We start from the raw sequence: 21,343 nt of genomic DNA on the forward strand, positions 1-21,343 counted from the left end.
TCTTTTTGACTCAAGTGAACTGTGTTTGAAAGTTTCTGAATTATTTTCCATCCAAGAGATTTCACATGAAAGTCTGGATGGCAGGCTTTCTTGAAAAACTAGACTGTCTGGCCACATTGGGCTTGCATTTCACTAACTAGAGCTGAATAGTGGCTGCCCCTTTAGATGAGAATATACTTTCTCTTTTGCCACACCCCACCTTTGCCCATTTAGTCACAGTACAGGCTTCCCTGGTGGTTCAGACGGTAAAGAATCCACCTGCAGTGTGGGAAGACTGGGTTCAATCCCTGGATCCGGAAGATCCCCTGGAGAAGGGAATGGCAACCTACTCCAGTGTTCTTGTCTGGAGAATCCAATGGACAGAGGAGCCTGGTGGGCTACAGTTCATGGGTTCTCAAAGAATCAGACACGACTGAGTGACTCACACTTGCACTTTTCTTTCACAGTGGTTTAGAGTGTGAGACTTTAGAGTGTGAGATTTCTGGGAAATCCCAGAATTGAATCCTGCTCAATCACTTGCTTTAAGTAACTTAACTTCTCTGTACCTCTGTCTCCTCATCTGTAATACTGTGGTGAGTGCTCAGTGGCTCAGTCGTGTCCAGCCCTTCGCGATCCCATGGGACTGTAGCCTGCCAGGCTCTTCTGTCCATTGAAATTTTCCAGTCAAGAATACTGGAGTGGGTTGCCATTTCCCTGTCCAGGTGATCTTCCTGACCCAGGGGTCGAGCCCACGTCTCTTGCGTCTCCTGCGTTGTCAGGCGCATCCTTTACCACTGCACTATTGATGATTGTCCTGAGGATGAACTAAGATACAGGGGAAGCACCTGAGCATTGTGTTGCTGTTATTACTGTCCTGTCATTGTCATCATCATCACCACCTGCCTGATCCCAGTAGCTACTTTAGCTTATGTTGAGAACATTCATTCTGTGAACTTACACTGAGTGTCTAATTGAGCTCTGGTGGCCTCGGCCTGCAGCAGCCTGAAGTGGGGCTCTGGTTCCTGACCAGAGATTGGGGTTGGGTCGCAGTGGTGACAGCAGCAAGTCCTAGCCACCCGACGCATGCTCAGTGGCATGGGCCTGGCCCTTTGGCTTTGCAGAAGAGAATTCACAAAGACGGTAAGTAGTGAAACAAGTGAAGTGTTTGTTAGAAGGAAGAAGAGTACACAACCTGTGGATAGACAAATAGGCAGGCCGAGAGAGAGAGAGTCACACCCTCATGGTAGTTTGAATCACTTTTATGGGACTTTTCTTCCCGGTTTCCTTTGACCAGTCATCTTGCTTTGCCTGGTTCTGAGTCTGTATTTGGTATTTACCTCCTGTGTGTGCCTGCACATCTCTTAGGCAAGATGGATTCTACCGAAGAGGCCTATGGGTAGTTAGCACCCCTTAGCATCACTCCCCTTTTGACCTCCAAGTGCCTTTCTTTGCATGTGTAGTCAGGGAGGCCTCCTCACTTCGGGAATGGGAAATATGTGGTCTCTTATCTTCTCTCTGGGCAGGGCCCAGCCTGTTCTTTTGACTGTCCTGCAATTTTTGTCTTTAAGCGTCTACTCTGTGTGCCGGAGGTGGGGAGTGGGGACATTTATCTACCTCCTACTTCTTAATCAGGCAGATTTTCTCAATTAGGGGTTCCACTATCCTTCCCATTCATCCCAAATGGTGCTAGTTATATGCTGCCCTTGGAAGAATTGAGAATATTAACTATTATCTGGGTTCCTTGGTTCAATTGAGGGGCCTGGTTAAGTGCCAAGCAAGGTCTGGCAGGTTTGGTCCTGCAGGACTGGCTTCTTTTCTAAGGGAAATACGTAATTAAGCAAGTACCAGCAGTAGAGTGGTGTGTTTCACCATGGGAATGGCACGTGGTAGCAGGGAGCATCTACTGTGGTAGGGGGATCATGGAATCTCTTCCCCAGGAAGATCTGTTTAACCGGGTCTAGGGACACGAGAGAGGAACATGGTGGGCGACAGTCCATGGGGTCACAAAGAAGTGGACGTGACTGAGCACGCATGCAGCGGTCGTGGAATTCCTTCCTAAGGCTTCTTTAAGAGTATATCTGAATACCAGGCCCAGGACTCCGTTAGAGGTTGCTTAGAAATACGATAACTGTTCTTATGTGGGTGTTGAACTCCAAGTGAGCTTCCAAGGTTCTTAATGCTGGCTTGGGTGAGATCATCATTTTTTAAGTTATTGAGCATAGAAACAGTTTACCTTTATTACTGAGAGGGTTATATACTAAATAGGCACATAATAATTTTGTTTAAGAAATGTACATTTTAACTTTACAGTGGAGAAACCTGGCAGTCACTCCCCCAGCCTGGTAATCAAGACCAGCGTCATCAGTGGCGACAAGTCATGGTGATGACATGAACCCTGGATCTGTTTAATTCATAATAAAGTGATTCAAGTGGTGAAAAAAAAAATGTACATTTCTATCAGTGAAGGAATGTATCCAGAATAGATAAGCCTGCTGTTTTTCAAATAAAAATCATTAAAAAGTCTTCCATTTTTGGTGATAATTGTCTTAATATCATCTAAGATAAGCCTTAGGTTACAAGACCTGATGAGCTGTTAATATATAATAACTCAATTTAAAAAGTTTGTTATTTATGTATGAAGTGTTCTTCTCTCAGTCATGTCTGACTTTTTGCGAGCCCATGGACTGTAACCCACCAGCCTCCTCTGTCCATGGGATTTTCCAGGTGAGAATACTGGAGTGGGTTGCCATTCTCTTCCCCAGGGGCTCTTCCTAACCCAGGGATTGAACCTGGGTCTCCTGCATTGCAGGCAGATTCTTTACCGTCTGAGTCACAAGGGAAGCCCACTTTTTTTTTCTTCTACCTTAGTTTATTTTATTTTTTGCAGTTTGGTCCTTTAGTGAAGTTGTGAGAAGGTTCTTCTGGTCCCTACCTTCATCATGGGCCATCCTGGACTGTTTTACCAGTTTATCTGATGGTAGTTTAGGAAACTAAATGTAGAACATTTTTGGTGGTGGACCAATGACCAGGGGACTTAAAAAAATTAAAACTTCACCTGACAGATTCTACTGTTTTTTCCCCCAAATCCAGATTATTTTTTGCTTGATCAGTCTTCCAGAGTATGGGTCAGTCTTTGTGTGTGTGCTGAGTCACTTCAGACTCTTTGCAGCCCTATGGGCTGTAGCCCGCCAGGCTCCTCTATCCATGGGATTCTCCAGGCAAGAACACTGGTATGGGTTGCCATGCCCTCCTCCATGGTATCATTCTGACCCAGCATCGGACCTGTGTCTCTTATGTCTCCTGCATTGGTAGGCAAGTTCTTTACCACTAGTGCCACCTGGGAAGCCCCTTAGGTCAGTCTTTCATCCTCATTTAATAGTTTAGATCGCCTTCTCTAGGTAGAAGAAGGGTTAGGTTTTTTTGCTCATAAGTGTCCACACCACTTTAAATACCTTCCTTGAAAATTAGCTGGTTAAACCATCGAATCACAGTGAGTTGTTACTTTTTATTATTTTCAGATTTTTTTAATTGAAGTATATTAATACAATGTTGTGGTAGTTTCAGGTATATTCAGTTCTGTTTCTTAACCTTATTTTTTCTTTTATTGAGAGATAATTCAACATACCATATAATCCACCCACTTAAAGTATGCAATTCAGTGAGTTTTGGTGTATTCACAGAGTTGTATAATCATCACCGTGGTTAAATTTAGAACATTTCATCATCCCCCAAACAAACCCTGCACAGACCCAGCTGTTTAAAAATTAACTCCATTGGTTTCCATCAGTAATATGTGTTCATGGTACTCAGGGAAAAGAGGGCCCAACCTTCACCCTTATCGGGAACGCATCCGTCCCCCAGAGGCACATCCTGTTCACCTTCTTGATCCTAATGTTGGTTTTGAAAACTAAGTTTGCCATTGGAAAAGAGGTCTCTGACACTTTAAACAACCATTAGCTTCTTTGAAGACAGCATTGATGTCTCATTCATCCTTCGATCTTTCCAGTGTACTTGGTGGAGAGTCTTGCACATAAAAGAAATTTATAAATATCTTTTGAATGAAGAGTGAATGATCAAGGCCCAGCGTCTGAGACATGTTCCATGTGACCCCCAATAATGATCATACTGGCTCCCTAGCTGCTGATTGGATTTATAGTGGCTGAGTTTAGCAATACAGGTTCTGGCGTTTGGACTGGATGCATCGAGAAAGTTTAAAGAAAGTTTGAGGGACTCCCCTGGTGGTCCAGTGGCTAGAACTCTGATACTAGGGTCAGTCCCTGGTCAGGAAACTAGATCCCCATATGCTCCAACTAAGAGTTTGCATTGTTGCAACTAAAGTTCCTGTGTGCAGCAACTAAGACCCAGTGTAGCAAATAAATGTATAATAAATATTAAAAATAAATTGGTGAATTATTTAAAAAACACAAGTTTGGCACCATGTCTTTTTAGTTTTGTTATCACCGTTCTATCCGTAGTACTTCACATGGTGCCAGACATACAGTAAGCATTCCATAAATATTTATCAAATGAACGAATGAATTCCCAAGAGCATAGCCTGTTATTGGTGGTTAGGCTTTCATTAGTGAGAGATGGAACCAGAACCTGAGAGAAATAATGGAGAATGGTTAAGAATCAACACCTGTGGATTTCAACTTGCTTTACCTGCCACGTGTGCCCGTGTGCTCAGTTGCTTCGTGTCCGACTCTTTGTGTTCCCAAGACTGTAGTCTGCCAGGCTCCTCCGTCCATGGGGTTGTCTGGGCAAGAATACTGGAGTGGGTTGCCATGCCCTCCTCCAGGGGATCTTCCCAACCCAGGGACTGAACCAGCATACCCTGCTTCTCCTGCCTTGGCAGGTGGGTTCTTTGCCACTGAGTCACCAGGGAAACCCAGATACTCTGTAGGGTTACATTTTTGTTTCTGCTACAAACATCTGACCTGATGCCATGCCCATCATATATTTACCCTATAGTTTTGTAAATGACCTGCTTGTGAAGCCATCATGCCTTCCTTTATGTTAAAGAACTGCCCTGTGTATTAAGTGTCTGGGTTGAGACCTTTATAGCTAGTAGAAGGGCTTCCCAGGTGGTGCCATGTTAAAGGATCCACCTGCCAATGCAGGAGACGCAAGAGACCTGGGTTTGATCCCTGGATCAGGAAGATCCCTTGGAGGAGGAAATGGCAACCTACTCCAGTATTCCTGCCTGGAAAATCCCATGGACAGAGGAGCCTGGTGGGTTGAGCACAGCACACACATGCAGCAGCCGGTAGAAACCATGTAGACAAACAGATTCTGTTGCATCCGGTCTGAGGGGGAGATTTGTTGCCAGTTGCATGAGTGTCTCCATAACTGTTTATCAGAGAATTCAAAGCTCTGATTTTTGCGTTAGCCCTAAGTCTGCCCTTTGGTGCCTTCATTTAGCGACCAGATCATTCAAGGCTGAGCCTCAAAGGCTAGAATTTCTTCAATAATAATATAAAATGGGCTGATGTGGCAGCCTTAACTCATTCTGTGGAATTGGGCATGATTAAAGTCTCAAGGCTGCATTAATTCAGATTTTCTCTTTCCATGTACAGCAGTCGTTTCTCTCACTGTTTTCCAGGTTGCCATTTTTTGAAAACAGAGATGGAAAATTTTGCTGATTTTTTTTTCTGTCAGCATGAACATTCAGCTTTTCTTTGCGCCTCCCTTTTCTTACCTTTTTACCCCTTGAAAATAGCATCAGGCAAACGAATGCAGACAGTATAGTTTCCGCGGACTCCAGCCTGTTGTCACGACAATCTCGTTATTTAGGTAAATAGTGTGCCATTTTTTGCCGACTCAGCAGCCAATATGCTGCGAGCAATTTTTGTGTCAGTCACGTGATTGGCTGGGCTCACTATTAATGAGACAAATAATTGGGACGTCTTCGTCGTTGTTCCCCTAAAACCTGATCCTGCTGTTGGAACCAACCAGGCAGAGGAATTGCATATGCAATCCCCGAAAGGAAAGGATGAGTAGCCAGGATGCCCAGCTTTTAAATTCATCAGACCCCTGCTGCTTAAATTGCCCCAGCTGTTAATGCTGGAACCATTACAGTAATGGACTCAGCAAATGAAGGGGAACGAAGACACGCACACTTTATTACCAGAGGGGCAATTTTCTTTTCATCTGTAATAGCAGCAGTGCCTCTGTATTGATCAGCCCATCAAGATACTAATCCTCTGTAAAATTACTTGTTATAACTGAAAATGTGTTAATCCAAGTCAGTCTGTGTCCCGACTGTCTACTTACTATTGAATACAGGCGATCAGATGGTTTATTTTTCATGATTTAAAGCCTCTGCCCTGGAAATGGCTGGCATTTCCCTCGGAACATGGAGCGCTTAATCTTAGCTCTAGCCCAGGGTTGTCTTTTTGTTTTAAACAGAACATCACCCACTTAATTAAGGAGTGAGTGTCTGTCTTGCTGTCTGAATTATGCTGGTGTTTTATGTTCTGCGGGATTTATTAAGCATCTTGTTTTACATTCCGTGTGTGGTTTGTGCTGTAAATAAAAATAGGCCCATCTTGCACACATTAGAAATTTGCAGGTAGCAAAACGTCAATAAGTAGCAGGGAGGGAAGGTTCTTTGATTTATATTTCAGGCACCAGGCTGTGCTTTGTCGATTGAACTCATAGGCAGGATGCTCCTGGTGTCTGCTCTGTGGCAGATGTGTTCTGGCATCGTTGTGTGAGAAAGTTTATGGTTATTTCTGCACCCTTGGTTAAGTAGATTGCTTTTTAGACAATGAAGCAAATCTACTCTGCCCCTTCCCCTTGTGTTTTGTGAGAAATGACTATAGCTAGATATTATTGTAAGAAGACCTGTTAAAACTGAGTTCTATCTTCCTTAATATTCAGAATTTGAAGAATTACTCTTTAAAACTTTCATTTTTTAAAAAAAATTCCGTATAGTCTCTGTGTACATCATGTATTTATTTGTACAGAGACCCAAATACCCTCTTGGCAGTATTTTTATTTATTCTAATACACTGTCATTGCTCAAAGCATTTGTGTGGCGTTATTCATCGAATTCATTCAGAAATCCTTAACTAGTACTTTCTTGTGCCAGGACAACAGGGGCTGAGGATTCAAAGATGAAAAAGGCACAGTCTTTGCCAGGGAGGAAAGGGCAAAACTCAGTCTGAAGATAGGCATGTGAACAAATAATTACAATAATGCAGTATTGTAAATGTTAAAATCCACTTGCGAATGTAGTTTCTAGGAACAGATAGGAGTTATGGGCACCATAGCAAAAGCAGCCTCATCGATTTTTCTTGCTGTGTTACCCAAAGCAGAATTAAGCAATTTAATCACACCTGAAGACTTGCATCTGAATGATTCCCAGCTGTTTGAAAGAAATCTCATCTTTCAGGAGACTTGTTTACTGCCCCCTGGGGACAGTCAAAAGAAAGATTTCCAAAAATGTACGCTCAGTGACCACATCTTTGGATATGTGTAGCTTCCCACGGAGACTACTTTGAAGGGGATAGTGTTTATTTGATTGCTTATGTTCTGGCATTATATTGTAGGTCAGTCTTGTTGCTTTAGAGTATAGTTTATCAAGAGAGACAGTAGCCTGTCCTGGTTAAGAGCATGGATTGGCCAGCCTGCCTTGTTTTTCCCCTAGCTCTCTCTAATGGCTGAGCTGTCTTGATCAAGTCATCTCATCTTCTTGAGCCTCAATCTTTATCTGTAAAATGGGGATAATCACAGTTGTGAGCGTTAAATGGTTTAATATATGTAAAGCATTTAGAATAGTGATGGCATATATAAGTATTGTGTTTATAAGTGTTAGCTGTTATTGCTGTGGATATGGAAATTATTTTCCACATGTAGTTCATGAAAGGCAACTCTGTAAATGTGTGTTCACAATATGTGTGACATATAAGGTGGTGAAGCATTTTTTAATTTAAAGTACTGGTTTTTCCTGATTATGTAATTTGTTATTTTAGAAGAATTTTAATATATAGAAAAATACCAAACAAGGAAAAAATATCTCATAATCCTTAAGAGGATTCACTGTGTTACATATTTGTTAGAATATTATTATTATGCCTGTTATATGTACTATATATGTAATATGGTCCTATTATTATCTAAAATAAGTTTATGATACATATTTATACAAGAGATATTTTAAACAAAAATTGGAATCATAATGTGCATATTATGGACTCTGGTTTTGGACTCTGGTCTTTTTTACTTACCTGCATCCAGTATATTGTGAATATTTTTCCATAATGTTACAAGTATATGGATTTTTTTTTCCCTGCTGTTATAAATTATGCTTCAGTGACCATTCTTGTGCATAAATCTCTGCACAAATATCTGCTATTTTCCATAGGGTAAATTAAAGGAAGGTGAATCGTCAGGTCAACATTTGTAAAGATTTTTGGCTTACATTGTCAAATTGCCACCCAGAGGGGTGATGCCAGTTTCCATTCTGACAGGCAGTGCATGAGAATACATATTTGTCCATCCTTTCCAACACCGGGAAATGTCACAAGATGAAAATATTTGCCATCTGGAAGAGATGAGTAGGAGCTTATTGTAGAACTAGTTTATATTTTCTTAATTACTAAGTACTGTATGATTGAAGTTCCTTCTACTGGGTTTATTGGCCAGATACAGTTCTTTTGTAATTTGTTCATTCATATCGCCTTCATTCATTTTACTAATGTGTATCTTTTCTTATTGATTTGTAAGAACAGTTCATAGATTAAGGGTATTATTATTTGTTACTCATGTGCTGGAAATATTTTTCCTAGTTTCTTTTTTTACATTTGTATTTTTTTTATTCAAAAGTTTTCCTTTATTTATGAATAGGAAAAATTTTCCCACTGAAATATCTAATTAATGGTCACTTCTATGTCTGTCTAGTTATTTTACATTTTAATTTTTCCACATAATTCTTGTAATGCATCTAAAATCTAGTTGTTGTATGGTATGGAGTAGATGTTTCATTGCTCCTAAAAGATTAACCAGTTTTCCCTGCTGCATTTATTTACTAGATTGAATGCCAAAATACTCATAGCTGCTTTATATTCTGTTTCCTTTGTTTTGTCTGTTATTCTGAAAAATCACTTTAGTTACCAGAGTTTTGTGGTACCTTTCGGTATCTGGCAGTACACGGCCCCCATGGTTATTCTTTGTTTTAGAAGTTCCTTGGCTCTTACACTGAGAAGGCAACTTAAACATTTTTACAGAGAAACTTAAAATTCACTTTTTCAAAATCTCCTGTATATTTTACCAACCCTTTGGTGGTGTATTGTTATTGTGTTAACTTTAGAGCTTAAATTGGAAAGAATTGAAGTATTTATGGTAAAGAAAATTTCTTATTTAACAGTGTTATCTTTTACATATATTTAGGCTTTCTTTTATGACCCTCAGGAAGTTTAGTGATTTTCTTCAATCAGATACTTTTATTACCTTTTAGGATTATTCCTGGGTATTTTACATATTGAATTACTATGTTTGGTTACTGTTGTAAATGGGGTATTTTTAAATTATATTTTTAAAATTGTTCTTGAGAAAACTTTTCTTCTGTGCTACTTTCATAATTTACCGCAGTACAGAACGCATGCTTATCATTCTAACAATTTTTTGTTGTTGCTTTTCTTGGGTTTTCTAGGTGTTTAGGAGTTAGATAATTTAATCATTTGCAAATAAAACTTGGTCTCTCTCCCCACTTTCAGTAATACACTCTCCCCTCCTTTTTTTCTCTTCGTTACCACATTGTCTAGAACCTCTAAATAGTGGTGATAGCATAATCATGCCTTTAATAGTGATGCTTTGGGATTCTAGTATTAAGTATAATAGTAGTTGTTGGCAATAATCTTTGATTCTTAGTTTACTTTTTTTTTCCCTTTAGGACTGAGGTTGAATTTCTATTGAATATTTTTTGACATCTATTTAGATGGTAATATCTTTCCTTCTCCTACTGATAAGATATAATCTCTTAATACAGCTTCTAACATTGTCTCCTGGTGACAAATTCTAATTGGTCACATTGTGTTGGCCTTTTAGCATGCTACTGAATGCAACCTTTTTGTATTTCAGTTAGGAAAGTCAGATGGGTCTGAAGCAGTGATCACCAGGGCAGCTGGAGAGTGATACCCTCAGGGGGTATGTCAGAATCTTCAAGGAGGCATATTTAATATACATGTTAAGGTCATAATTCATACTCGAGTTAGTAAAACTTAATAAAGCTCTTTTGACTAATATAGAGGGAGATAAGATGAGTTAAAATGCTGTGAAATATTCCTTTTTGTGCTTTATTTAGTTTTGATACCTAGTTTAGTTTTGATACATAGCATGTGTCATAAAATGAATTACGCCATTTTCCTCGTCTGTGCTTTAAAGCCATTTATAGAACACCAGCATTATTTGTCCCTGGAAGTTTGAACTAAATTAACTTGTAAAACTCTTCATGCGATGCTGGGGAAGATAATTTTTGGATGACTTTTTCAGTATCTTTTCTAGTTAATGGTCTATTTAGTTTTCTTCTTTTTGAGTAAATTTTGGTCATTTTGTTTTCTCAGGAATTGAGGTTTCAAATGTATTGGCATGGTATTGAACATATTCTCGGGTTTACTAAGATAGAATTGTACCGTTTCATAATTTAAAAATTCCATATTCACTGTTTTTATCTCGGTTTAAATTATAACTTCCTGTATACATATATTGTCTTCAAAAATTGATTATACTTGTTTTAAAACTAGCTCTTGGATTTGTTTATGTTTATTCACCTATCTTTACCTCTGCCTTTGTTGTTTCCTTCTGCTTTGCTTAAATTTCTGTTGTTTTTATTTTTGAAATAAAGTCTGAGTTCTTGAATAATTTGTTCATTTATTTTCATTCTTTTTTTAATATGGAAAGCACTTCAAAATCTTAAAAATAATTTTCTGTGTTTCTGTAACAATTTGTGCCTGTTTTTGTGGCACTTACCTTTCAGTATTATAATGATTTTTTGTTGATCTCTTTCTCTGCTTCATTTTACAAACAACATTTTATTTATTTTTTCATTCCAGTCTGTGTAGAATCTTGAACACCACACGCCCTAAATAATCAGTCTCTCCCTTCACAAAGGAATTAACCACTTCCCAGATTTTTCATTGTGCCGTGTAGACTTTACATGAAACAGTAGCTGCCATGGTGGGAGCACTTCACTGGTAGTTAGGAGCCTAAACTTCTGACCTTGTATCTGTCACTTACTAGGCATTCATTAACTGGTACGAATTCCCCAGTGTCTGTGATGTCTCCTCATCTGTAAAATGGCAATGATCATTCACTCCCCTCTGCATCTTCTGAGTTGTTGTCAAATGATGATGAATGTAAAAGAATTATGAACACACGAAAAAAGTTATATGGATGTAAATATGATTGAAAAGAAAAGGCTTTTAGTATTCTTGCCTTATCCACTACTCTACCATCCCCATTCCCCAATAGAGAAATTATCAAGTTTTTTTGGAGCAGAAACTATTAAAAAAAAAATGTGTATGTGTATAGTGTGTGCCCTCTGAAATATCTACCACAGAACTTTGTTGGCAGATATAGTAAACATTTGTTGATTGAATGTTTTCTGGAATTCACTTTTCAACTGCTTATTACCTACTGATCCTTAAGTTTACTAGAGAAGGCAATGGCACCCCACTCCAGTACTCTTGCCTGGAAAATCCCATGGATGGAGGAGCCTGGTAGGCTGCAGTCCATGGGGTCCCTAGGAGTCTGACACCACTGAGAGACTTCACTTTCACTTTTCACTTTCATGCATTGGAGAAGGAAATGGCAGCCCACTCCAGTGTTCTTGCCTGGAGAATCCCAGGGACAGGGGAGCCTGGTGGGCTGCCATCTGTGGGGTCGCACAGGGTCGGACACGACTGAAGCGACTTAGTAGTAGTAGTAGGAGCTCTGTTCCCAACCATGAAATTTCTTCTGCGAAACAGAGCTTCTGATTTATTGGAGTTTATTGGAGTTACGTAGATAGCTGTATCAACACACAGTGAAATGGATGTGCATTATTTGAGGACATAAATTTTTTGGTACAGTCCTGTTTTCTCTGCCGAAGAAAACTGAACACATACTCTCCTCCCAAAATACAGACTAAAAATCTAGTGTTATTTACATATATTGATAACAAATTATAAAATTCATAAAGATTCATTTCCATTTTTGTATGATATCACTTATATGTGAAATCTAAAAAATTATACAAATGGACAGAAATAGGCTCACAGACATAGAAAAACTTAAAGGGGAATGAGAGGGAGGGAGGGATAAATTATAACGATAAAGTTTACCCATACTATATATAAAATAAACAACAAGAACCGGGGGACAGTAATCAATATCTTGTAAGACCCCATAATGGAAGAGGATCTGAAAAAGAATATAAATATATATGTCTATCTGAATCACTTTGCTGTACACCTGAAGCACTGTAAATAACTATATTTCCATTAAAAAAAGAAGTCTCTACATGTGCTTTGAGGAAGTGTATGCCATCTGGTAAGTCAGTCTTAGATTAACAGGTTGCTTTAAACTGCTAAATGCCATCGGAATGCAGACTGGTTGTATTCTGTGTAATTGTTAAATAGTTTCTTTAAAAATAGTATTCATTGAAAGAGTTCATGTAACCACTGACATTTCAGTATTGTGGCTTCTCGTACAACATGTATATGTATAATCCTCTTCATACCCCACCCCCAACTCCCCCACTTTTTTTAACAGTTCATTGTAACTGGAAAAAGTTGGTATAACTTTAAAAACACACATACCCTTCAGGCAACTTTCAAAGATGCCTGTGAGACTTTATATCTCAAATAATTGATGGCCAATTTTGTTGGGTTGGTTTTAAGCTCAAACTCTGAGGATTTACCAAAAAAAAAAAATAAAGTTTTATCTCAGAGAACTAGAAACTAATATGATGGTGTTGTGTTAGATCCACTGGTCCCTGAGGAGTTATCTCAAGTTCCCCACTCTTTCACAAACCTTTTGAGGATTATTCTTTTCGTCTCTTCCTTTGCTGACCTTATTTCCTATGTTGAAATGTATGGTAATAACACTAATGAAGCCCGTGGCACACTTACTGGTGGATGGTACCTGACATCTTGACATTTGGTTATATTAAATTTGGCATTTTTGTTGTTATTTCTACTTATTCGTGTTTTATGTAATTATCTTTTTCCTAGGGAGATTGTAAGCTCCCTCTGGCTAAGAACCATGGTATAAATTTGCTTTATGTATCTAACAAGGGCGTGCATGGGTGCATGATAAGTTGCTTCAGTCATGTCTGAGTCTTTGCGACCCCATGGACTGTAGCCCGCCAGGCTCCTCTGTCCCTGGGATTCTCCAGGCAAGACGTCTAGAGTGAGTTGCCATGCCCTCCTCCAGGGGATCTTCCCGAAGCCCATCTAACAGTGTACTACAGACAATTGGTTTTCAACATTTCCAGTCAAATGGAAGAAGCATGTATAGATTGGAAGGTAAAGTTTTTTTTTTTTTAACTTTACAGAGCATTTGTTTATCTTCATCTTTTGATTTGTTTTCCATCAACAAAAAATATTCTGTTTAGAAACATAAAAAAAAAAGTCCCCAAGGTCCTAGTGTATAATGCAGGGATTTATCAGTATCCTGTGATAAACCATAATGGAAAAATATATATAAAAAATGTATATGTGTATATAACTGAATCATCTTGCTGTACAGCAGAAATTAATACAACATTATAAATCAACTTTAATTAAAAATAAATTACAAAAAAAAGAAAAAGAAAACAAACCTGAATCCCCGTATGATAGAGTAGATCTCAGGAAATTCTATTTGTGGACCATAAGAAAACCTTAGATTTTGGTGGCCCTTTACCTATCACTGTGTTTTTTTTTTTTTGAAAGAGTTATATCTGAACCACCTATGTGTCCTGGCTCATTTTGCCACTTCATCTACTGCTCTTCCTCCTGTTTTTATTTAAGACTATAAAGTTACTTTAGTGTATCTGCTGCTGTCACCTTTGCCCTTAGCTAATCAAATAGTTTACCTTGAGGGAAACATTTATCTCCCACTTTCATTATTATTATTTTTGTAGCTGTAAAGATATATATTTTATGTCGGCAGAAGGCTGTAACAGTGAAACGAGGTATTGATCTGCTGTATTTAGCAATTTCTTTCCACCTTGCCATCAATAGCATGTCAGCATCTGTCTGTACCGTGGTTGACCTCACAAATAGCTCTTTATGCTCCCATTGGATTCAAATGATATAGTATGCTGAAAACTAAATCAATGAATGATTATAAAGTTTTTAGTACTATTTCATGACCCAGAGGCAACTGGTACTCTTTGCACAGTATAGTTCAGTGTACAATGAATATGGTCAAGTGAGTGTGTCTGGCTTTTGTTCTGTCAAAAGGAGGAAAGCAGGATACCAGCTTGGGTTCACTCATCTGCTAAACCAAGGATCTCAAAGGACTTAGGCTTCCCTGGTAGCTCAGTCAGTAAAGAATCTGCCTGCAACACAGAAGACCAGTATTCAATCCCTGGGTCAGGAAGATCTCCTGGTGAAGGAAATGACAACCCACTCCACTGTTCTTGCCTGAAATATCCCATGTATAGAGGAGCCTGACAGTCCATGGGGTCACAAGAGTTTGACCCAACTTAGTGACTAAGCCACCACTAGGCTTTCAGTGAGCATTTCACATTATGGAATCAGACATGGAGAAGGCAGTTCCTCCATTTAGTTTAAATTTAGTTTAATGCTGCCCCCCCCACCCCCCCGCCAGCATGTAGCAATATTTCTATAATTATTTGAGCTTTAAGCTTACAGGTCTTTGCTTTCATTTACAAAATAAAGATAAAATTAAATGCTGTTTCACTGTATCACTGAAAAGTGAAAGTGTTAGTCACTTAGTTGTTTCCAACTCTTTGCCCAGCCCATGGACTGTGGCCCACCAGACTCCTTTGTCCATGGAAATTTCCTGGCAAGAATACTCGAGTGGGTAGCCATTCCCTTCTCCAGGGGATCTTCCCTAACCCAGGAATTGAACCCAAGTCTTCTGCATTGCAGGCAGATTCTTTACCATCTGAGCCACTGGGGAAGCTGCATCGCTGAGGATCTAACAAAAAAGGCACATAGTAAGGGGAGAGAGAATAACGTTGGTCAGGTCTAACAGGACTCTGGGCTTCTCAGCACGTGGAGCAAATACCAGGGTACCGTTGAGTCCACATTCTTCAGCCTTCATCCTTCCTGTGGGTGTTGTGCTTACTTTCCCTGACCTGTGGAACCTTGAAATAGCAAGAGTCACTAATTTGACTGCTTGTTAATGTTGCTGAATCCAGCCACATTAAGCAATTTTAAAAAAAAACTGAAGTATAGTTGATTTACAGTGTGTTAATTTCTGCTGTGTAGCAAAGTGATGTGCATACACATGCATACAGTTCTATTTATATTTTCCATTATGGTTTAATCCCAGGATATTGAGTGTAGTTCCCTGTACTATACAGTAGAACCTTATTGTTTAATTCAATTTTTTTTTGAATCTTGCTGAATCTTATGTGTATATATGAAAGAACCTTTTTGATATTGAAATTTGGGATATGTGGAAAGGTACGGGAGGATTATAGGGAGTGAATGGAGAAAGTGAAACAGCAGGTTGTCATCCTGATCTTTTGAGGATATGAATCAAATGCGTTTCTTTCCAAGAAAATGTCATTTTGATGCATTCTTTTGTCCATCAAAGGACAATCCTGCCCCCATAAGATATTTGAAGGGGGAAATAAATGATGGATATTACGACCACAGGTTGATGTTCTGTATGGCATCTACATGAATGTGGGGACCCTCCATGCAACGTCACAGAGGAAGAAGGCCTGAGGAGGGAATTTAGCTTGTCCTCTTAATCTGGGCTTGTCAATGACAGATTCAGGCATCACACTTTCTTTTTCCTGTAGTATTGACTTTGCCTATATTTTAGTAATTGGAGCATTGGACTCATCCAAGTGAATTTTTTGGGGGCTCTGCCCAGGGATCTGACTCTCCTAAATTCTTAGTTTACCTTTGTTACCCATTGTGAATCTGTGACTGATTAAGCAGCTAATCTGTTTTTGAAACCATTTAAAATTTTGTTCTGTATCATCCCTTAAGAATATGAGTGCCATCAGTTGACTCGGTAGTACCAAACGAAGTATTTCCTTTTATTTGTCCTGTGTCCGTTCACATTAAACTTGGGGGTTTGCAACCCAGGTTTAAAATAAAGGGATTTGGGGAAGAAATTCCTGTCTTGGAATTCAGCCTTTGTGATTTTTGTGTATCATACTTGCCTGAATACGAACTAAGAGATTTTTTCCCCCCCTAGATTTTTATCCCTCAGGGAAGAGAAGTCATCTCGTATTCAAATTCTTAATCATGTCTCTTGTATTACAGAATGCTTGCTTGGTTTCTTTATTTTGAACAATAGGTACTTGTGGCTTGAAGTATTTTTCTTGATCAGAGTTACAAATAGTAATCTAAGTTTATACACCATAATTTCTGGTTTTGCCTGGGAGTAGAAGGTTGGTACATTACATATTCATGCATGCTTAAAGAAACTCTTGTTTGGCTATCTGCAGCTCTGTATTAGAGACTAGCTATGTTCTTGTCGCTAGAGCAAAGGGCAGTTTGTTGACCTCTGACTGTAAAAGCTTTAGTAATTGTGTGTCTTTGTAAGCTTTGTTCTTTAGAGTTGATAGGTTATCTCCTCTCCTCAGACTTCATTAAGGAACAGTAGGTGATAGTGATCAAAGCTTAAAGACTGACTAGTTAGTGCTTCAGTTGGTGAAGACCAACACCTTCAAATAAGGTTCATTTTCAAGTTCATACCTCTTAGGCTTTCTCTTTTGAGGGCCACTTATGGCTTTATTTGTGGATAGACATCTCATTGATGGTGAAAAGGGTGTAAGAAGAGTTGTTTAAATTAATTCTTGATCCTAGCCAGTCACTTTCAGTTACAGTCATATAGCTTCTGAATAAGATGAGACATTTCTTTTTACTTAGTAAAAATAAAGAAGAAATCTCTCTGTTAATATGTTAACACATATCTGAGTGGGGTCATGTGTAAAAAAGCATTAAGATCTCAGAATGGTAGAAGGATGTATTTGTCTTGTGTGCTAAACTTTGAATCATTTTTGAACTATATTTTTGGAACCAATGCAAAAAATATAAAAAATATTGATAAGTTACTATATACTTAAAATTCTGTTGCTTTCATTAAATAAAATTCTCTCCATATATTACATTCTTATGCTGTCATAGTAATATGATATTAAGGTGACATAATTCATTTTCCAGATTCTTTTCTTTTCTTTTGATGCTTAGGAACTTTCCTAGAAAACTGGCACCTGGGTTCTTCTGTGCCGTTTTGAATGATATGCTTTATTAGAAACTCCCCGAAGAAGAATACATTAATTTTGCATTTTCTTTCTCTTCTTTAGGCTCTGAGAAGGTGTATGTGTCTGAGACTACGTTCGTGTCTAAAAGCCTAGCGGTGCTTAAAACCATGGCTGAAGAGTTCTGCTTAACTGTATACTTTGCATGGATTTGTGATTTGAAATAGGGGGAAAAAAAGTCAAATCGGAGACAGCTTGAATGGCATGCTGTCAGTTTGGAGCTTCATGAATTGGCAATGGTCTCATTTAGGACCTTCAGATGTGTCTCTGCCTGGACAGAATGAGACCGTTGTGCATGTTGTGGAAGAGACAGCCACTCCTGGCCGCCTCACCACGGGCAGTGGTGCATGACAGTTGCCCTTCATTGCTGGCTTCTTGGAGCTTAACCTCTGACCCTCCACTTAGTCGCTGCGCAGTGGTTGGAGCAGGTTGGAGATATTGGTGAATGACGGGCATTGGCCTGCAACGTGCTTGTCATTATTTGACTGTCAAAAGGAGCCTGCCATTGGTTTCCATCAAGGTTTGAAACCTCTGTGCAGCAGTCCATATTACTTAACTTCCAAGGCTGTCAACAGCATGATCAAATGTGCATATAAAATCAGAGGGCTGAATATATTGTCCATCCAGAAGTTTCTCCCCTCTTCTTCTCTCTCTCGCTCTTTCTCTCTTTTCATTTTTCTTTTGGTTAAATATATTCAGATGACTTTTACAGGGCCAAGAGGTTGAATCTGTTGCCACGGTGAAAAAAGTGAACTGTTGTCTCCTGTGGTCTGAGTTTCAAACAGCACAACATGAATCTGAGCAGCTCCACCAGCTAAGCTCTTGGACTTGTCTTGCATATTCTATCAGCTTTTGGCCATTTTGCTTAAGGGACTGATGCTCCGCCAGTGATACCTGGGGTTCACTGACAGGATTAAACGTTTACTTTAGTATTTATGTAATTTTGCAAAGGGATGCGACCTCAGTTTGTGTGATTCATAAAGCAGGGATTGAACTTTAAAATAATTTACGAAGGGATGATAAGACTTTTTTTTTTCTTCTTCTCACGGTAAAGAAGTTCAAACATAAGAGTTTCATTGGCTGTGACCAAGTCTTAGAAACTTCAGAGGTCAGTCTTAGGCAAGGTATTTCTTGAGAAAAATATGGTGGTGAAAGCCATCTTTTCATCTGAGACTGAAGAAATTCATCTGAGACTCAATTAAAAAGCATCCTGAGGTGGAGAAGGATGAGGGGCAGCCTCCAATATTGTTAACGTATATGAAAAATGCTGGAAATCAAACTTGATATGCTTCTAGCTTTGTGGAGTAAATGGTTGCAAATTCTAGTTTTGTTTCTGCCACATTCAACTGTGTCACCTTGGATAAGTCAGTTAACCCTTTATTCTCAGGTTCTTTATTTGCAGAAATAGGGGTACTAATGTCAGGATGAAAGGAGATTTTGTTTGAAAAGTTTTTTTTTTCTTTTTTTTCTTGTTTTTTTTTTTTAAATTTTATTTTATTTTTAAACCTCAAACACTGTATTAGTTTTGCCAAACATCAAAACGAATCCGCCACAGGTATACATGTGCTCCTCATCCTGAACCCTCCTCCCTCCTCCCTCCCCACACCATCGCTCTGGGTCGTCCCAGTGCACCAGCCCCAAGCATCCAGTATCGTGCATCGAACCTGGACTGGCAACTCGTTTCATACATGATATTACACATGTTTTTTTTAAAATTATTTTTAATTGAAGGATAATTGCTTTACAATGTTATGTTGTTTTCTTGCCTTACAACATTGTGTATCAGCCTTACGTATACATATATCCCCTCCCTCTTGAGCCTCCCTCCCAACTCCCGTCTCACCCATCTAGGTCATCACAGGGCACCAGGCTGGGCTCCCGGTGTTACATAGCAGCTTCCCACTAGCTCTCTGTCTCATGCATGGTAATGCGTATGTTTCAGTGCTACTGTCTCAGTTCGTCCCACTTTCTCCTTCGCCCGCAAGTCCACAAATCTGTTCTCTATGTCTGCGTCTCTATTCCTGCCCTGCAAATAGATTCATTGGTATCATTCTTCTAGAATCTGTATGTATGTGTTAATATATGATATTTGTTTTTCTCTTTCTGACTTACTTCACCCTGTAAAACAGGGTCTAGGTTTATCTACCTCAGTTCAACGGACTCAACTTTGTTCTGAAAAGTACTTGCTTTTATGCAGACCTCTGGGACCCCTATAGGTACTTCCTGATTTCTTTTTTGTCTTTTTCTTAGCAGGAAAGATTTATTATATAGTCCTAAGGCAACGCTTGGGTAGTTAGCATACTCTAGAACTCAAGACTCTCTGTCTTTGTGTTTCATCTGCCCCCCCCAGTGTTACTGATTTTAGTTCATAATATCACATTTTAGTCAAGCAGTCAAACCACAAATCTGAGTGACCTGCCTGCCCTCTCCCTCCTTTGCTCACTCCACAAATATTGTGTTGTCCAAAAAGTTCATAAGGATTTTTCCATAACAGCTTATGGAAAAACCTGAATGAACTTTTTGTACAACCCAATATTTTCTGAGCTCTCACTGTGTGCTGGGCTGTATTCTGAGTTCTGGAATCCAGCCATGAACTAACAGACTGATGGTACCTGCCTTCATGAGCTCAGATTCTGCAAGTAGAGACAGCTAATAAACAAGCCAACAAATAATTACTTCTTTCATAGTTCTAAAGGCTGTGGAGAAAAATAAAGCAGGGTGAGAGGATCAAGGATTGTTTGTGTTGTCAGGAAAGAGCTCTCAGTGGAGGATTCTTTCAGCAGAGACCTGACCAGGGGAGAGAGAAGGCCCTGGGAGGATGGGAGAAGGGCTTCCGTATGAAAGGGGATCACACTTGTTTCTCCTGCTCCTCAGCCAGCTGGTCACCAAGTTCTGACCTCTGTCCTAATGTCTTCCTTCCTTCCCGCCCTCTCTCTCTCCTTCCCACTCTCCCTCCCACTCTCTGTCTCCTCTCTTCATCTTCATGTCACTCCTGTGTTCATGCCATTAAAAAAAAAAATTCCTTAGGCTCCTAGCCTGTGGTCTATCTCTCTTGCCAGCTTTAGACGTGTAAAGTGGCCGTAGCACTCCACTATTGACCATTTCTCAGAGATTTGCCACTGGCTGCATGTTAAAAATTCAGGCCCTTGGGCTTGCCATATGAGGTTTCAATTGTTTCAGTCTCCTTCATTATCTGGGCTTGACCCCTGGCCTCTCCCCTCTCCCCCTACAACTTCACACCTGATACCCTCCTATAAGAAAACAAAGCAGTCCTGAACATTTTGACTTCTGTGCCTTGACACATGACTTTTTCCTCCCTGGACTCTTCTCCTACCTCACTGGCACTAAGAGAATGAGAAAATGAGATTTCTGTCAACAGTGGCCTTGAGTGCCACCTCTTCTGAGACTTATCTGATTCTGCTGCCCTTAGTGTTTCATCTGCTTCTTACCTTTAACCTCACTGTACCTGTTTGTCCATTTACATGGCTAGTTCATTGAGCTCCTCAAAGGCAACGACTGTGTTTTTATTCAGCTCTTGTATTTTCAGTATCTGACTTAGGATCTGGAACAAAACAAACTCCGTAAACTGTCATCTGTTGTGGTGTAATATACAGAATTGTTTACGAACAGATTTATCATGGAGTTTAAATATGATCAAAGTGGATATATGCCTTTTGAAGATACCTTAGGTCAAAATATTCCACTACTGTTCGTGGGATTTCTTCCCTTAGGCCTGCCTCAAATAACCAACATCATATTAAAGGAAACTGAGGGTGGAGTGTGAACACATTAGAAAACAGTATATTATGTTAATTTCTTAATAATTATAATACCACTAGGATATGGTGTCAGTGAGTAAACTAGCTCCAGATAAACTTTTATGTTGCCTTTTAAAATAATCCAGCATGCTATGTATTTTTGGCC

General features: G+C 39.3%; 1 protein-coding gene and 2 long non-coding RNA genes across 13 annotated transcripts in view; 2 read left to right on the forward strand and 1 right to left on the reverse strand.

The window, feature by feature from the left end:
• The window catches only part of FTO (FTO alpha-ketoglutarate dependent dioxygenase), a 422,823-nt gene that overhangs the window by 9,485 nt on the left and 391,995 nt on the right, over positions 1-21,343 (forward strand). The window lies entirely within an intron of this gene.
• Positions 1-21,343, forward strand: part of LOC129632187 (uncharacterized) — a 41,768-nt gene that overhangs the window by 9,298 nt on the left and 11,127 nt on the right. The window contains exon 1 of one of the 4 annotated variants that reach the window (XR_008704393.1): positions 663-1,119. The exons of 1 other annotated variant lie outside the window; for it this stretch is intronic. This is a non-coding gene — a long non-coding RNA (uncharacterized LOC129632187). Of the gene's footprint in view, positions 1-662; positions 1,120-3,533; positions 4,835-4,860; positions 5,212-21,343 lie in introns of those variants that run through there. 2 more of the 4 variants (XR_008704394.1, XR_008704391.1) reach the window with 2 other exon arrangements.
• On the reverse strand, positions 3,867-5,815 carry LOC129632190 (uncharacterized). Its single transcript, XR_008704398.1, has 3 exons — positions 5,678-5,815; positions 4,642-4,735; positions 3,867-4,002 (listed from the first exon to the last, which is right to left on the reverse strand). It is a non-coding gene; the product is annotated as an uncharacterized LOC129632190 (long non-coding RNA).

This window comes from Bubalus kerabau, chromosome 17 (genome assembly GCF_029407905.1).
Source record: "Bubalus kerabau isolate K-KA32 ecotype Philippines breed swamp buffalo chromosome 17, PCC_UOA_SB_1v2, whole genome shotgun sequence".
Classification (NCBI taxonomy): Eukaryota; Metazoa; Chordata; class Mammalia; order Artiodactyla; family Bovidae; genus Bubalus; species Bubalus kerabau.